Below are 14,833 nucleotides of genomic sequence, written 5' to 3'. Positions count from 1 at the left end.
AGACCGTGGTGTTTTTTCCCCCCCCCCCCCGCCCTATTGCCTTCCACACCAACTCTTGAGAGTTAGTTATGGTGCTTTCAGAGAGGAAACTGATGCAGCTACCGCTCATCAAACAGCTGTTGGGGTAGATGGAGCATTATCTCTCACTGAGGCTTTCTGTGCCTCCTTTGGTCCTTCAGAACTTGATTAATCTGTGAAAGTTTTCTAAATCTGAAAAAGCGGAAGCTGTAGAGGTTTGGCAAACTTATTTAATTATCTGTATGCAGCCAATCTGAATATTGCATAAATCACTCACAGCTTCAGCTTTCTGCTTTTTACTTACCTGGTTCAGATATGCTGTCAGTATTCACGTGGGAAGAGGCTGTGCTGCCTAGATACCCACGTTGTTTGGATGATGTTTTTTTTTTAATCACACAACTCAGATTGTGAGTCATCAAAAGGCGGCTGTTTGTGGGAAAGGTTTTGACTTAATTTCTATTTGGATGCATGGGATTAAGCGCACTCATTACACTAGGGGAGACTTCTGTCTGTTTTAAGAGCTGCTAGTCAAGTTCTACTCATTTCCAGCATATTCCTGGAGAGTGCATGTAGTTGTATGGATACTTGGGAACAGACATTTTAAGGCAGAATTTTGAAGTCTTACTTACAAGGCAACACAGGAAAACCAGAATCCTTCTCTGAGGATCAAGATACCTGAAAGAAGGTATTATTGAAAAAAGTCAATGGGAAGATTGCTGTTTAGAAAGATGAAATAAGGCAACGACAGAATACAGTACCTAAGCTTAAATTTGAGAATTGACCATACTTGTCTTTAATTGCTTAGGATGAAAGTAGATGCTTTTTACACTCTTGCTTAATGATACTGTGCAATGTATTCTGGGACTGTCTGGGAAACAGAATGGGCTTTGTAGTAACCTGCATAAAATTTCATTGATAAAATACTGTAATTATGCAAAGCTGTTGAGTGGAGTAACGTCTGTAACTAGCCATTCTTTCATACTGGGAATACAGTTCTTTCAAAGCAATTTCAAAAGACTTGTGTTATTTATTTGGCTAAATGCAGCCAAGGTTTGTGGCCAAAATACATTTACTTGTGTCTGACGGTTGGTAGAAATTGTGTTGATGAAGGGATGCTTGTTGCTTTTAAAAAAAAAAAAAATGAGAAGGAAAGGTTTTGTGATATTTTAATGCCTTTTTTTAGTAAATGGTTGCAAGAATTGTGGTATTGGCTCCAAAATTCTTTATCTGTATAGGTTGTTGGTAAAAGCCAACTGCGTAAACTGAATAAGATGCTTGGAGTAGATATTTGAAGTGTGAAACTTATTCATTTATTCTTTGAAGTTTTAGTAAGCCTTCAAAAGTCTGTACAATATGCCAGCTTGCTACCTTGGACTGTGTCTCCAATGTGTATATTGTCACTTGGGTTGATGACTGCTGCTGGTATTACTGAGTCTAGTTACATATAGAGTAATATTGATGCTGTTCTTGCTTATTTGCTGTTGTGTTAAAAATATTGTACTTAGAGTAAATCAAGGCTTCTGAGATGGGCAAATGTAGGCTTATGGTAGTAACAATATAATTCTTCAAATAAGTGCGAGCGGGATTAAAATACCTATTGTTTTTTAAAACACCTTCACAGTTAACAACCCAGTTGAAACTGTAAATTGTCCTCAAACTCTAAGTCATTTTATGCGTAGCATTTCATGTTATAGTGTATTTAAGTACCATTTCAATGTTAAGAATAGTACTTGGTTTTTCACGATGATGCCATGCTGGCAGGAATATCAACAAAATTGCTTCCACAATGTTTATGGGTACTTCTAGAAAATCCGTGTTCATCTACACTGTTTTGGATGGTGCGTCTGCTTTGAAGTGTTAAGGTTTCAGTGGTTTTCAAGAATGTCAAAATGAGTTGCCTTACCTACTTAACTTTTGACTGGAGGCGTTATATCTGTTAAGGGACTGCAGCATTCTGGCACAGGAGGAGAGGCTGAGAGTGCTGGGACTGTTCAGCCTGGAGAAGGGGAGCTTTGGGGGAATCATTAATGTTTATAAACCTCAGATTGGAGGGTGTAAAGAAAACAGGGCCAGACTCTTCTTGATGGTGCCCCATGACAAGACAAGGTGCTTTAAGATAAATTTGAATATAAAAGCTGGCATAAAGACCGTCAGTCCTCTAAGTGGTTTTTGTGTATACACGCCAGTATGTCTGAGTCTGTGAGTACTATCACAAACCTTGTAGTATTTATGTGACTTTTTTTGACAGATTTACTTCAAAAATAATTAAATTAATCCCCCCCCAAAGCCAAATAAAAACTTTACAGCAGTGGATAGAAACATGTGATCTAAATCTAAAATTGAATAAAGATAAAAATCCTTATATATTTTAATATTACATCTTAAAGTAGCTGTAATGAATGTGTGGTGCGTGAGGTTTATGTAGTGATTCTTAAGTGGCTCAGTGTATCGGTAGACTAAGGCAATGAAATACTTAGAAGAGGCATGGGGAGAGAAAGACCAACTGCCATTTTAAAAACACGATACAAAATTCTACTCTGTCAAAAATGATATTGCTTTTATGCAAATTACCACTTTACAGGTGTTTGAAAACAAGCACAGTTTCTATGGTGAGAAACACTTTGTTCATGTTCAGCCAAATTAATGAGTTTAAAGAAGATGAAAAGAGTTAATTTATTTTCTTTCCAATCTTTTTTTTTTTTTTAAAGAAATTGAAAGACTTGCTCAGTCACTTTGCAAGGCTGTAACAATGGGTCATTACCAGGCATTGTGGTAGGAGTTAAAGGATGACAGAGAGATCAGGCATCTGATCTGACCAATCTGTTAGCCTTCTACGAATGTACGACTGGCTGGGGAGATGAGGGGAGAGTAGAGGACATTGTCTACCTCGACTTCAGCAAGGCTTTTGACACTGTCTCTCATAATATCCTCATAGGCAAGCTTAGGAAATGCGGGTTAGATCAGTGGACAGTGAGGTGGATTGAGAACTGACTGATTGGCAGAGCTCAGAGGGTGGTCATCAGCGGTGCAGAGTCTAGTTGGGGGCCTGTAGCTAGCGGTGTTCCCCAGGGGTCAGTACTGGGTCTAGTCTTCTTCAATATATTCATCAATGACCTGGGTGAGGGGACAGAGTGTATCCTCAGCATTTGCTGATAACACAAAAGTGGGAGGAGGGGCTGATACACCAGAAGGCTGTACTGCCATTCAGCATGACCTGGCCAGGCTAGAGAGTTGGGCAGAGAGGAACCTAATGACCTTCAACAAGGGCAAGTGTAGGGTCCTGCACCTAGGGAGGAATAACCCCATGAATCAGTACAGGCTAGGCTGCTGGAAAGCAGCTCTGCAGAGAGGGACCTGGGAGTCCTGATGGACAACAGGATGACCATGAGCCAGCAATGTGCCCTGGTGGCCAAGAAGGCCAACAGCATCCTGGGGTGCATCAAGAAGAGTGTGGCCAGCAGGTCGAGGGAGGTTATCCTCCCTCTCTGCTCTGCCCTGGTGAGGCCACATCTGGAGTATTGTGTCCAGTTCTGGGCTCCCCAGTTCAAGGACAGGGAACTGCAGGAGAGAGTCCAGCAGAGGGCTACGAAAATGATTAGGGGACTGGAGCATCTCTCTACTGAGGAAAGGCTGAGAGACCTGGGGCTGTTTAGCCTGGAGAAGGCTGAGAAGTGATGTTATCAATGCTTATAAATATCTAAAGGGCGGGTGTCAAGAGGATGGGGCCAGACTCTTTTCAGTGGAGCGCAGCGACAGGACAAGGGGCAGTGGGCACAAACTGGAACACAGGAAACTCCATCTCAACATGAGGAACTTCTTTACTTCAAGGGTGGCAGAGCACTGGCACAGGCTGCCCAGAGAGGTTGTGGACTCTCCTTCTCTGCAGATATTCAAACCCCGCTTGGATGCGTTCTGGGCAACCTGTTCTAGGTGAACCTGCTATGGCAAGAGGGATTGGACTAGATGATCTCGAAAGGTCCCTTCCAACCCCTATGATTCTCTGATTCTGTAATTCTGAAAACATAAATGTAAAGAGAGAGATGCTGCTTTTGGGTCATCCTTTTTCTTTTACTGCTGCAAAGTAGTACATTGCTAATGATCTTTTATAAAACGACTGAAGTGCATTCAGTGGTGGGTTCTTCTTCTCAAGTGTTATCAGTGTAATCACTCAATGTATTATGTTTTATTTTCCTAAATGAAACTGTCTGCTATTTTCATTACCCAACAAAAAAAAAGAAACAAAAACGTGTGAGTGGAGATAATTTTTGTAGTAGTCTTTATTTTCTCAGTACTGTAAACAAATGCAGTTTTCTAAGTTGAGTAACATCATTGAGATGGATTTCTAAATGATGGAAATTACTCCTTCTTAAATTGTTGCAAGCCATGTGTTTTGTTTTGTGTGTTGTTTGTTTGTGTTTTTTTTTTTAATGGTATAATCCTTTTCCTTAGACCAGCTTCTAACTATTTCAGACTGAGTCTGTTACTTGGTACCGGCTATACTTCTTTTTTCTTTCTTCCTGTCCCTGAACACCCAGCATTGATAATTCCCTGTTCAAGATAAAATGAGTTATTGGAAAAAGAACAGATTAATTTTTCATGCTAAAGAAATCAACTGTGCATATACATAATTTTTTAAGTAATCCAACAGTAAATCTGTGTAACATCAAAATAATGTTTTACACTTCTGGGTGTCTTTCTAGTTTTATTTTATGTCCTTTGATAGAATGCAGCAAAGTAGTTGAGGATAGCTTTCATATTAGTGAGTTATGGGTGGCCAGTCTGCTAATTTCATGGTAAGAGTAAGACTGGGGTACTGTGGTCACAGTTTGAATTGGTTGGAGCGCAACAGAAGGCACCTGTGAGCTCTGACTCTTCACGCAAACCCTTAAGTCTGAGACTGCCTTATTTATCAGGACTGATGGTGGTAAAGGGATAATAGTGTTTTGTGATTACTTACCAAGAGTGTATTGCTAGCTACTACTTTGAACACAAGGAGTACAATTCATATTTAAACAGTGCGTGTAGCACTGTGTCCTCTTGAAGTAATAGGGAGCTCTTGCAACTCCTTCAAAGTGAAAATAGCCTTCTTCACCTAATATGCAAGTAGTCAAGCCATCTCTTCACTTCTAATTATGTGGCATCTCTAAGGAAAGCTAATCTTGGTAATCTGGAGGGTCACTGTGACAAACATCCAACCCTCAGAAGTAGAGCTGTCGGGAGAACTCACCAGGAAAATCATAGAATCACTTAGGCTGGAAAAGACCCTTAAGACCATCAAGTCCAACCATTAACCGAACACTACCAATTCCACCACTAAACCATGTCCCTAAGCACCATGTCCCTCAGCACCACACCTACCCCTCTTTTAAATACCTCCAGGGATGGTGACTGCACCGCTTCCCTGGGCAGCCTGTTCCAATGCTGGACAACCCTTTCAGTGATAACCCATTCACCTGCTTCTACTGTTAACTAAATCTGTTTCAGTTTGCAAAGAGTAAAACATCTTTTGAAATTTGTCTTTTAATCTTTTTCTTCTTACCTTGACTGCAACCTGTGTGAGATCCCTTGGGGCTGTCATTGTCACTGTGTGGCATCAGCTGTGCAATGCCAATGAGTTTCAGGAAAACACAGCAGCAGTCTCTGCCTGCTGCAGCCCCTGCAGGATCTTTATCAGTCTTGTCCTGTTTTCAAGAAGACCATGCTTCTCAATAATGTTAATTGTAGAAATAGTGACAAATTCTCCTGCAAGGGCAGCGTACTAGCATTCTGGTGAAGAAGTCTTGGCTGTAATATATATATTTTACTGAATTTATTAAGAATCTGCAGGGCTTGAGGAAGTTATAACACTGTTAGCTCTTCAGGTTTGAGTGACTGACCCAGACAAACGTTCACTGAACTAACTGGTGACAGAAATTCGCAGTGTTCCTAAAGTATGCTGTCCCATCTGCCCGTGGGTTAAATGAGTCCTGTCCTAAAAGGTCAGTCTGTCCTGCCTATGAGCCACATTTTTATTCCATCTGTTAATATGAATGTTCTGAAGATGATGCCAAGAAAGAATTTACTAAATATATACACTGTTTGTGGGAATAGATAGTCCTTGAACTGATCAAGTTTTCCTGGATACCAAAATTAAACAGCTTTTGGCCACCCTCTTGAAAGACAAGTGATGGAAAATGACTTCCCATGACTTTCATCACATATCTATTTCCTTTCTCCTTGCATTTTTCTTCGTTCATTTGGGATGTTAGTCTGTATTAGAACTATTTTTGCATTCATTTGTGTTCATATATATATAAAATATATTATGAATGTTTTTATATTCACAACATAAAAATACACAATGTATTACAATTAAAAATATCCTAAATTCAGGTAGAAAACTGATACAATATAGAAGGCAGTGCAGTCAGCTATGATTTCTTGTTATGAGGATAATTGGAAATATGTAAAGATTAAAATGTGGGTCCCCTCAGTTTTTCAGTGTTCAAGCAAATCATGAAAAGTAGTTGAAAAGATAACTTCCAGTAATAGTTCTCAAATCTCAAGAAAAATTTTCTTATTCTTATGAATTCTTGAGTTACAGCTGTGATTTCAATTGACTTTCCAAATGTAGCAACTATAATATACCAAATCCCGAAGAAATTTGCTTCTTTTTTTTTTATATATATATATTTTTCCCCTTAAGCACATTAAGAAGCACGAGGGGGGAGGGGAAGCTGGTGTTGAAAAATTCAGACCTCACTCGGACTCTTTTATAAATTAGTATATTCCTGTTAGTATTCCTGTCTCCGTGTGTGAGCCTGAGGTCCAGGCTTATGGTTTAAACTATGAACAGAGAGGAGATACTTTTATACAAGAATAAATGTGCACAGATGGAGATAATCATAAGTGAATTAAATGTGTAGGGTTTTTTAGAGGTGCCAAAATCCCACAATACCAAGTTGACGTTGATGAGGACTACAGGTGTGAGGTATGCACAGACGTATCCTTAAAAGTTTAATTTGTAGAAGGTGTTCAGGCACCTACAGGAGTACTCCAGAGTGTCTCATTAAGTGCAGTGGGAGTTGTGTATTGGGGCATGTTCATAAATCTCTTAGATGCCTCTTTGCATCTTTATTGAGATTTCTTTAAAATTATTTATTTTTGCTGTGCTGTTGACAGTTGACATAATTAAAGGGATTTTTTTTTTAGGGCTAGCCTTATAGTTCTTAATTAATTATAAGAAATCCTAATGTTGTGGACTAAAGGGTAGAAACAACAACAATTTTCAAGGATGCTACTTTGCATAACATGAAGGATTTCTGTGGGATTCTTTAACATATGTGATACATTAAAATTCAGGAAAATGACCGTCTGTGCTTTAAAAGTTCTTAATGATAAATGAAAATGACCCCTTTAAGAAAAAAAAAAAACACAACAAAAAAAACCTTCTGTAGTTACACCTCTGAGACATCTATTCTTTGAAACACAGAAGGAAAAAATATTTTAGAATCTGTTAACAAATTCTGAGCATTTCTTATTGACAGTCATCTGGCATGACTGACAAAAAAACCCCTTATTTTTCTTTCTGTGTTACTTCCATTTAAGGCACACTTCTGTAGTAAAGGAAAATGTTGGTATTGGCAGAGATTCAGAATTTGTTCTCGTTCCTTAATAGTCATAGTGATTAAATGTGCAGAGTAACATATTTTTTTTATTTAATAATAAAAACTGTAAATGAGTATATTTTTGTAACGATACATTCCTGCAATGTAATTCCTATATTGCACATTAAGCCTCCCATTAAGCTAATAAATCAAACTTCATGTTCTTGAAAACATTTGCATCTCCATTCCCAGTCCTTTCTAGCCACAATATTGGCCTCTCCTTCCAAATTCTGGATGTGAGGACATAAAAAAAAAAAAAGTTTTGCAGGGTTTTGACATACTTTCTGTGAGGCATGGCCATTTTCATCCTGTCATAACATAATTATTTTAACAAGCGAACACCCCTCCCCCCTTTCTATTCTCAATTTAGTGTGATGTGATTTTTCTCTGGCGTTCACGAGTGTGGCCTTGCTGTGCTGACACCTCTCAAGTCCTGTCTTTTCCTATCCCTACTAGTTTGACGGTGTTCCCCTTACCCATCCTTCATTCCACACCTGCTCTCCCCACTGAAACATCATCTGCTCGTCTTTACTTTCCCAGGCTCCCCATCCTATTTGGCAGGAGCTTGCTTCCTACCTCCACCCAAGCCATGTGCTGCCCACCTTAGACTTTCCTGTTGGATAGACTCTAAAAAGTGTCTTTTTACTTTCTCCCTTGTTCCTCCCTAGCACAGGTAGGAATTCCCCCTTTAATCTCGGCAAAACTACTTCACTGTTCTCCTCAGATCTCTTCTGAGGACTCTACTTCGCTGTGATGCCTCCAGGAAAAAAAGGAAATGAGACTCCCCATCTCGTTAGCACTACTCCCTAACGTTTACTTCTTTGTTTTTTCCAGTCCATCCCCTCCTTCTTATCATCTCTTTTTGCATGGCTTGACTGCTGGGCACAAGACATGTCTTGGTCCTTGGTACTGTCGCATGACAAGCCAAAGTCTCATAATCCGTACGTAGGATTCACTGTAACGCAAATCCTAGTCTGGAGGGGTAGGTCTAACTCTAAAAATCCTGCGTCTACAATATGACACGTTCACTTGTGTACTCCACTGAAATGCAACCACCTGGCCAGGAGGTAGCAATGTAGTATTTTGTTCTTTCTTTTTCTCTCTTGTTGTCCTACAGGCTACACTGTATTGTGCAGTTTAACACATTTAGGTACGTAGAATTTAACTTTCCAGACAGAAAAATTCATGTAAGAATTGCAACTTGACTTGTGAAAAATGTGGTCAGGGTTGTGGGGTTTTTGGGATTCACAGGAATCACATTTTATTTGTGTGTCTTTTTTTGCTTATATGTGTGACTTGAGTTTTGTGCTGTGTTCTTTCATCTTATATCGACTCAAAACCTTGTAACTATTTAGCCTTTAACAATACTGTAAGATGAGCTAGTTTCTCCCTTCTGCTTTATTTGGAAGCTTAGATCAGGTGGAAATGAATGGATTATCTTTTACACTGGAATTTGTAACCAGCCTTATCTTCTTACAAATTTTATTATTCCTTTAGTTTCTTTTAATTCGATTTTCATTGTAAGTGGTATGTAAGATTATATGACCTGTTGAAACCTAGGGGTTGCTGCTTTTCTTCCTTGCCTCAATTCTCTTTTTTTTTGTTTTGGGTTTGGATTGGTTTTGGTTTAGCCAGTCATGTTTAATTGCTCTTCTTGAAAAAATACACAACAGGTATTTAATTTAATACGCTTTCCAAACCTGATCTTCTGAAACTTTCTTGCCATATTGAAATTTAAAACAAACAAACAAACAAACAAAAAAAACCCCAGTGGAGAATAGGAAATGTTAGTGAATATATTTTTGTTTACAATAAATTAAATTCATGACCATTTTTGTACTTATGCAGCACTAAGTTTAAAATGAATTCTTGTCAAGGTTCTCGAATAAAAATTGTGGGATGTCTTGTCACCTTTCTCTTTTTGAAAGGGAAAACCTGTTCTTTCTCTGAAAACGGGTTTTTTGGAGTTGGCTGTGGTGTGGGACGGGTTTTTGTTAGTGGTTTTGCTGACATTTCTCTAAGGCTTGCTGGTTTGCATTTTTAATCTCCCTGGTACTTATTTGCATGCAGTGTTTGCAATGTCACTTGAGTTCTGCACATGAAACTTTTTAGGCATTTATCCTTCACCTACGGCTAATGTTCGATCTTTGTTGTGCTTGGTTCCTACTTTGTCCTTCAAACTCCTCCCTTCTGCCTGTCCCCTGAAAAGACTGAAATGTTAACTAAAGTGGGGAAAAATGCCAATCTGCCAGGTTATCTTTTCATTATCATGCAGTCTTAAAGCTGACTTTCTTCTGTACAAAAAGTCCTGTATGTTGTTTTGGGTTGGTTTTTTTTAAAATCTCTATATACGCATCTGCAAATTGTTTGTCTCATGTCGTGAATGTTTGTCAAAAGTACATTAATGCTTTTAAGAACTTCTTATTCTGAAGTGTTGCATGTGTTCCTGTTTGATTGTTGAGAGTTGCCTCAGAGATGGCTGGCCTTCAGTGGAGAACGAAATGGGTTCTTATGAAGTTTTACATCTAGTACATTATAATACTCAAAAGCTAAATAATGAGAATTACCTTTATTCTTTTTAGAGACTGGTGCTACATCACATTTTGTCCTTTGTTTTGAGAGAAAGTATAAAAAAAAAATCAAATAATAATTCTCCCTGTCCCCCTCAAAAGACTAAAATGTCAACTGAAGTGGGAAAAAATTACTATCTATTTTTTTGTTACCATGCAGAGAGAAAAAAGAAGTTTTCGAAAAGTGAGTTTTCGTCCTGTTTTAATTGGAAAATATCAAGGGACTAGGCCATAATAGGGTGGAGGCACGGTGCATTTCGTAGTATAAAATAATTTAAGGGGTACTACATGTAAACTGGTCCTTACTGGAAATTGGTAGGAGGACATCAGGGACAAATGTTTCTACCAATGCCATTTGTAGCGTTTGCCTTAAATGCTTTATATGCTTCCCCATCCCTTTTGTGGCACCTTACTGCTGCGGGAAGGGGGTGTGTGTGGGGAAGGTGGTCCAACACTGGAGGGTTTCCTCCTTGTGGGCCAGCAGGGAAGAGATCATGAGAGAGCATGGGGATGTGACAGGAAAATGCAGATGATATAGCGCCACCACTGACCAGCACATGTTACGTGAAGGTTCATGCAATGAAGGCAGGAAGAACACTCTGCCCTACTCCCACCACGAAACCTTCTCCCTGAGGGGGATTTTTCTGCGGTTCCTCCCTCGCTGCAGAACCTGAGGGCAGTTGCAAGGGGGTTTTTGAGGACTGTTTTGTTCTTTTGCAATTTAAATCTAACATGTGTGGTCTTCCTCCTAGTACTGGGAAATAGAAGCCAGACTTGCCAGTCCAGATTTTTCTGCTGTACTGCAAACTGAGTGAGGATAGTAATGGACACTTTTGATTTGTACATTACCTAGATTGTGAACTAGGTACAAAAACATTTATTTGGGTATGCATGCAGTCAGTTGCTCTGTCATTAACTGGGGCAACTACTGCAAGTGAAACTCTACCAGTATTAGAGCCTAACAAGCAATACGTTCTTAACTTCTGTGACCTCTGGTTTGCAGCCATAAATCACATGGAGCTACTGCAGTCAGCGCGTTGAGTACCACCCTGCACGTTGCAAGCCGGCTGGAAGCATTGCCTGTGACCGTTGGAAAAAGCTTTTGTTTAACACCACAGATACTTTTGGTGATATCTTTTCTCTTGGTCGAGCTGATAGAAGCTTTCTCTGTTTTCTTGTCCTCTACCTACTTCAGTTTATTGATGAAGATAATGGCATGAAGATGGGTCTTGCTTCTCAGTGCTAACCATTGACTCCTTCGCAAGCCAAAGCAGAGCTCTGGTTGAGGCTTCATGGGTAGCAGACCTGACAAATTGGAACCTCGTGCTTTCAGCCAAACTCACAAAGCTTGTTGCATCTATAAAACAAGCATTTGGTGGGTTGTTCTTTTGTTGGATTTGGAGTTTGAAGTTTAGATGGCATATAAGCAAAAGGGAGGAGGGAACGCATGAGATATTTAAATCATACTTGATAAAGAAATCTGAAATCTGATATGCACCAAAATCATTCTGTTCTCTAGCAAGATGTGCTTCTTGGTTTGTGCTTATATAAAAATGCAGACAGGATGTTATGCAAGTAAGTGTTTCTTTGCTTGACACTCACTACGCAGCCACCTGTTAAAACATAACAGTATGGATGATTCCCAGTAGAGATACCAAAGCTTTGCTGCATGTGATGAAGTATGTTTACTAACCTTCAGGAAGCAGATTTTGTTGGTAGAAAAGTAGAATTTGAAAGCACGATAAAAGTGAATGCATACAAACTTTGAAAGTAGTACATAGGCTGGAAGATAGTGCTGTGCTGGTAACAGAAACAGAGCAGACAGCTGATTCGTTCTGTAGAAAACTTCACTTACTCTGTACTTCCTAAACTCTAAGTGTGGACAAGGGTGGATTTAAAAACGTGTTCTTTTTTAGCTGTCTTCAGTTTTAACAGTATCCAAAACCCCTCTTGACACTCCTGTGCAGTATTTAATGTGAGAACACTTGACTAGTAACCCAAAACAGTATCAATAAACGTAATTGATTATGCATTGTCAGACCATTGAGGGGAATTTATTCTCAAAATAAACATGTAGAAACTAATGGAAATTGCCAGAGTCTACAAAGGATGCTTACTTCTGTCTCTTCTGTCACCTGTGGTTAGATTTGTGGGTGTACAGTGTTTCCAAGTATCTCAGCCTACTTGACTCTGTGTAAAATGTGTTGAAGAGGGTGGCTGTTTTGGAACATTTGAGAACATTACTTACAGTTTTGAAAAACATAAGTTTAAAGGAACTCTTAGTTGTCACTGACCACATGGGAGGAGGTAATGTTCGTTAATTTATTTAAGTAATTAATGTGACCGTAGACCTTGGAGTTCCTAAGCTGTAAATGCTTAATATGTAGTTTATATCAAATATTTTCATATGCATGTAAATCTGGAATACATTCTCACAGTGTCTGTGGTCTTATTTTCTATTACTGTCTCCAGTGTCATCTTACTGCCTGTCCAGCAACCTTAATATAGACCCATAATGTCTTATGCAAAGGTAATGTTATGTTTTGTCCCTCATGACTACTGAGAGCTGTAGAAATTATTATTCTTGTGAATGTGCTTATGCTTAGTGGAACAGATCTTATTTACACACGAAGGGCCAGATCCTTATGGTGTAAATCAATGCATGTGTTTGGAAGATAAATTGCATAGATATCTGACCCTATGAGAATTTCATATTTTTGTAAAGTCGATGTATTTATAGGACTAACAGTAATATTGAGAAATAATAGTTCTGAAGGAGTTTCCAGTTATCTTGGATAATTTATTTAAGGAAAGTCTTGAAATAGGAAGTTCTAATCGCTGTTTGTGGCTTTCTCATAAACAAAAACCTCTACCTATTCCTCGCTCGAGGTGAAAGTTTTATCAGCTTAAGTATATCAGGAAATACCAATAACTCTTTTGACAAGCAAACTGTTTCCTCTAGTAATAGTTACAGTCCTATTTGTATATGGAAACTTATTAGTTATGCATTACCAGTTGCACTTGTAATCTCCTTTGTGTCTGTTGGCATATCACTCATAATGTTGATTTAGTATTATTTAATGTTCTTTGATCTGTTTCCTTGGTCTCGCGTGACCCAGTGTATTCAGCCATTCAGTTTGCTTAGCCCTTGTCTATCAGGCTGCTCTTTCCTTTACCTTTTCATCAGCTTAACATACATTTTGTTTACTCTGTCTTAGAGCTGCATTGAAAAGTTTTGTTGCCTCATCTCCTCTCTCGGGGCATGTGTTTTTCTTCTCCCTGCCTCACCTTTCAGTTTCTTAACTAGCTGAATACCTAGTCTGTCTTGTAGTGATCCTCCCTCTCCCTAAGATTTTCAAGCTGGTTTTCCCCCTTCTTACTAACTATTGTTTTCTCTACAGCTTTCTTCTCATGTCTGCTATTCTGCAATTGCATCAATCACTGCATCAATGAAATGCTGATGAGATTTGCAAATTCTTGTTCATAATTAAAAGGAAGACCTGCACTTTGTTTTCCTGTTGATGATATTATCTGTAATCTGTTACCCCTAAGATGTGTGAACACAAATTTCTGCCCCTCTGTTTTTTCTAGTCTAATTTCCCAATGAAACAAGGCTCTTTCAGTCATACAATTTTGTCCCTGATAACTTCCAATTCCCATTGGAATTTCAGTCAAACCGCTGGTGAAATTTCTGCAAGCTTTCTGTAAATTAGTAGCTGGCTTAGAAAGCCCCTAGTAGCACAGTAAGGGAAGACATGGAATTAGAAGAGATGCTGAAGAAGTAAAATGCAGAAAGCTAAATTGCTACTCTTCTTTGAAGTATTTGCATTTTGTTACAATGGTTAGGTGGCTGTAAAACGGATCATACCTGGTCTGGACAGCCTTAGCATGTTCCCATGCTGCAGGAATTCAAGAAACACTTTTTGATATACTTACAGCTCATTCAAACGTAAGCTGAACTCTGGCTTCAGGTGTGTTCTGTCTTAGTAAATCTGCAATTGTGTGACAGTCTATAACCAAAATACATGTCAAGGAAGGGGTAGGGGGTTTTCTATACCTTTTTGGCCATCAATGGCACAAATTGTGTTACGTTACTTGAGAGACTAACTGCAAGTAATTGATTTGTGAGTTTATTTCTGTGATGAGTATCCATGGTGTGAATGAGTTTGGTAGGTCAGAGCAGTTTGGCATGTTTTCAAACATAGGTTTGAATGAGACATGCTTTTTTAAGTGAATTGATAACCCTGCTAATAATAACATTTTGGTTTATATAGTGGAGTACTCTTGGAGATCACAAACTGAATTCCTCTTTATGAAAATATTCCAGGAATGCAAGTAATGTCCTCCAACTGTTGGTATTTAATCATTAAGACCAGACTAGATTCAATCCACAGCACTGTCTTCCCAGTGCTGACACCCACAGCCCTGAGCTGAAATGCCTACGGTGTGAATGTCAGGTCCTCAAAACCTATTGTTTTGTTTTGCAGATATGCTCCTGTTCTGCCGTGGTACTTGCTAAAGTAAATAGAGATTTTGAGACCTAAGGTGTGATTTTTATGTCTATTAAATACAGACTTCAGGCTTCATTTCCTGGTTTAT

Source organism: Charadrius vociferus, unplaced genomic scaffold (assembly GCF_000708025.1).
Source record: "Charadrius vociferus isolate BGI_N301 unplaced genomic scaffold, ASM70802v2 scaffold862, whole genome shotgun sequence".
Classification (NCBI taxonomy): Eukaryota; Metazoa; Chordata; class Aves; order Charadriiformes; family Charadriidae; genus Charadrius; species Charadrius vociferus.
Note: the sequence above shows the minus strand (reverse complement) of the source record.